General features: G+C 43.8%; 1 pseudogene; it reads left to right on the top strand.

Moving 5' to 3' along the window:
* Window positions 1-1,126: 1,126 nt before the first annotated feature.
* Window positions 1,127-1,244, top strand: LOC135052357 (5S ribosomal RNA; annotated as a pseudogene).
* The last annotated feature ends 3,240 nt before the right edge of the window (window positions 1,245-4,484 follow it).

Raw genomic sequence — 4,484 nt, 5'->3', positions numbered from 1 at the left:
GATTTTAAACCTACCGGTAAATCTTTTTCTCCTAGTCCGTAGAGGATGCTGGGCGCCCGTCCCAAGTGCGGACTACTTCTGCAAGACTTGTATATAGTTTTTGCTTACATAAGGGTTATGTTACAGTTTTCATCAGTCTCTCTGATGCTGTGTTGTTTCATACTGTTAACTGGTTCGTATATACCCTAGTTATACGGTGTGAATGGTGTGGGCTGGTATGAATCTTGCCCTTGGAATAACAAATCCTTTCCTCGTACTGTCCGTCTCCTCTGGGCACTGTTTCTCTAACTGAGGTCTGGAGGAGGGGCATAGAGGGAGGAGCCAGTGCACACCCATACCTAAAGTTCTTTCTTAGTGCCCATGTCTCCTGCGGAGCCCGTCTATCCCCATGGTCCTTACGGTGTCCACAGCATCCTCTACGGACTAGGAGAAAATGATTTACCGGTAGGTTTAAAATCTTATTTTTTACAACCAGGACCGGCTCAAAGAGCCCGAGGCTGGTTATGCTTAGGACGGGGGACCCCGCACAATTTTTTTCAGGAATTTTAACTCATTCCCACCCTTTCCCACTGAAAAACATGCACTGATCTCTCCATATTATCTTAGTCTGTAAAAAAAAAAAATATTCTTTTAAAAAATATATATTTAATAATACTTGTGGCTCCTAAATAGACAAACCAAGTAGATAATCCTTCTAATATAAATAGATATGCTATTAGCAATCAAAAAAACACCAAAAAAAAACATGTTTTAAAAATTTTTTATTAGATCACAACAGCAAAATGAGGCGGAATGAAATTGCCGAAATGACTGTCGAAAAGCACTGTTGTCGAATCGTCATTCTTCAATTGAATATACTTTTGTCGAAAAGCCGCATTTTTACCATTGCAGACAGGTCGAATTTGAGAAATGTCGAATTGCAAAAAGTCGAATCTGAAACGGCAGTTTTTTTGTCGAAAAGTACTGTATTGCATTGTCGAATCCAATTCGACATGTTTTTTTTGTCGAAAATGCCCCGTTTTTCGACATTTGCGGCAATTCGACCGCAATTGCATATACCCCTATATCTCTATATTTTTTTCTCTTTCTGAACTCTCATCAACGATTCTGGAATAGTGTGCGAGTTACCTACTATCATACCATACTGTACAAGCCCAATCCCATTTGATCTTGGAAGCAATCCAGTATAGGGCCGAACTAGTACCTGGTGGGAGACCACCAGGGATTATTCGGTAGAGTAGGTACATATTCAATGTTGAAAGCAGATTCACTTTTGAGATACTATTCTATTATTAGATTCGATTTAGGTGCTAAGTCCACATCAATCTGTACTCAGAATCTTGATACACATAGCACTAAGCAATATTAATTATTCCTATCATGTGTCTGCTCCGGAGGGTTAAAGGTTGTATTCAGACCTTCCGCTGGATATTACCCTATTTAAGGCAATTTACTGTCCAATAATTATTTCCTGCGCCAACCACTTTGTCAGTTTTTATTTTACCCTGTATGTTTAGGAGAATTTATTTTAACAAAGAAGTAAAAGTTATGTTTTAATATGTACAATCTAATACATCACTTTGTTATTGGCCTTTAAAGAATAAATATATGATATTGCCTTTTTTTTTTTAAACCCAACACACAAATTAGTTTGTGGAAAATGTTACTATAACATTGATTAGAAACAGAAAAAAAAAAAAAATCATCTAAAAATATTTAACATAAAAATTATTTCTTCTCGAATGCCCTGCGCGTGGGCCTCCATCCGCTGCAGGGACAATCGAATTGGACGATTTGGATCTCCAACATCAGCATCTGTAAAGAATGTATAAACAATTATTACAATTCATTTCAGACATTATGCAATATAGAAGCAATGTACCAAACACACTTCAACTGCTCACTGTCTAGGTCAGGGATGGTGAATGTTTGGCCCTTCATCTGGTGTTGAACGACACATACCACCATGCCCTGCAACAATTTTAGCATGGACAAATGCAAAAACTGTTGCATGACACTCTGGGATGTGTAGTTCCACAGCAGCTGGAGGGCCACAGTTTGTAGACACGTTGAAGTATCAGTTTAAAGGCCAAATAAATAAAAAAAACTCCTCCATAGGACCATACTCCTTCTCCTCCTCCTCCTCCTCTTCTTCTTCCACGCCAGGGGATGGTGCCGGTATGTCCGCATTGCGAACTCCAAACTCAGCATCTGAAAAAGATATTTACTAATTCAGCAAATAAAATTTCACTCGTTATACAATATAGAAGAAATGTACAAAGCACACTTCAACACCGCAATCTCTACGTCAGGCATGGTGAACCTTTGGCTATCCAGCTGACGTGGAACTACACAGCCCAGCATGCCCTTCAATAGGTGCACAATTTGGCCATGCAAAAACTAGTGGGGCATGCTGGGATGTGTTGTTCAACAACAGCTGGAGAACCAAAGTTTCACCATCACTGGTCCAGGGTCAGCAAACTGTGGCTCTCCATCTGTTGTTTAACTACACATCCCAGCATGCCCTGCAAAAGTTTACACATTCCCAAATTGGACAACTGTTGCAGGACATGCTGGGATGTGTAGTTCCACAGCAGCTGGAGGGCCACAGTTTGTAGACACATGTTGAAGTATCTGTTTAAAGGCCAAAAAAATAACAAAAAACTTACACTTCTCCATAGGCTCATACTCTTTCTCTTCTTTCACACCGGGGTTTGTTGTTGGATGGGGGAAGATACTTGAATGGGGGTGGGTGGTTGAATTGGGGCGGGTGGTTGTGGGGGAGAGGGTGGTTGAGTGGGAGAGGGTGGTTGAATGGGGGCGGGTGGTTGAGAGGGAGAGGATGGTTGAAAGGGGGTTGGTTACTGAGGGGGAGAGGGAGGTTGAGAGGGAGGTTAAATAGGGGATGGTTGAGAGGGAGGTTGAATGGGGGATGGTTGTTCAGTGGGAGAGGGAGGTTGAGTGAGTGGGTGAGGGAGGTTGCTGGTTTCGGCCACTTTCGGCTCTTCCTAAGGAGAGAGGAACACAGTTTATGGGGTTTTTTTTATTACATTTAATACAAACAACAAACCCAACTCAATAATCAACCTGAAACCTACATTTTTTTAACATTTAAAAAAAAACAAAAAAAAAAACTTTATTATACTACAAATCAACACAAAATTATTGCTGGTCTGCTAAATAATACATGTTAGTATGTCAGAGCTAATGATTCTACCTTAATCAACGTACAACCCACACACATACTCTATACATCCAAACAAACATCTATGCATCCCTACATACATTTTCACTATCTTGAGGCTAAACATACAGTATGCACACACTTAGCACACTTAGCATGCAAATCTAATCATTTAACTGTAAACACACTCATGCGCACACAAATGCTACAGTATGCATTACTTACGGTCTGAAATTTGTTAGTGTATCTCCACCAGCAAACACGTCTGTCTGCGACGGAGGTCCGACCACCGCCGCCCTAATTGGACTATGGTCCGCCGGATGCGGACCCTTGCCCGCAGTTTTCTGCGGACCTCCACGTATGCCGCACACTTAAGAGCATTGGGCACATAAGGGCCTGTGCGGCCTACGCGTCGATCCATCACGGACATGAGGATCCGCAGCTCACATGGTGCCAATGGCGTATTAATCAGAAATGCTAATATTTATACTGTCTGCCTGCTGGTGATTGGTCGACAGCTGTGATGCTCATAAATGCAAATAAACTTTATTGCTATTAATGTACATTAACAGTATGGTCTGTGTTCTCATTTGCGAACGCAATTGCGAGTATATACAACTGTAAGTGTATTCGCAAAATACTTATTATCACTGACCTGGTTTGGGAGTGTTGTGGACTCGGGGCTTCTTCCGATGACCGGGAAGAGGAACCGCCACTGGGTCGTAGTAGAGATGGCCGGATGTAGGTCTTCCTCATGCAGAACTAAGACGGCAGGCGGGAGGCCCAGAGGAATTCTTGTAGGTCTCCTGTAAGACAAGACTTGTAGAAATAATGAAGGCTGGGGTACTGAGATATTGGAGACACTGTGGTATTGAAGGCACTGAGGTACTGGGAGTACAGGGAGTGCTGGGAGACCCTTGGAGGCACGGAGGTGTTTGGAGGCACGGAGGTGCTTGGAGGCACGGAGGTGTTTGGAGACACCGAGGTGTTTGGAGGGACGAGGTGCTTGGAGGCACGAGGTGCTTGGAGACACGGAGGTAACTGGAGGCACGGAGGTGCTTTGAGGCGCGGAGGTGTTTGGAGGCACGGGGTGCTTGGAGGCACGAGGTGCTTGGAGGCACGGAGGTGCTTGGAGGCACGGAGGTAACTGGAGGCACGGAGGTAACTGGAGGCACGGAGGTAACTGGAGGCACGGAGGTGCTTGAGGCGCGGAGGTGCTTGGAGGCACGAGGTGCTTGGAGGCACGAGGTGCTTGGAGGCACGGAGGTGCTTGGAGGCACGGAGGTGCTTGGAGGCACGA

The sequence above is a fragment of the Pseudophryne corroboree genome, chromosome 2, assembly GCF_028390025.1.
Source record: "Pseudophryne corroboree isolate aPseCor3 chromosome 2, aPseCor3.hap2, whole genome shotgun sequence".
In the NCBI taxonomy this organism is placed as follows: domain Eukaryota; kingdom Metazoa; phylum Chordata; class Amphibia; order Anura; family Myobatrachidae; genus Pseudophryne; species Pseudophryne corroboree.
The sequence above is the reverse complement of the archived record's forward strand: the minus strand, read 5'-3'. Positions and strand labels throughout refer to the sequence as shown.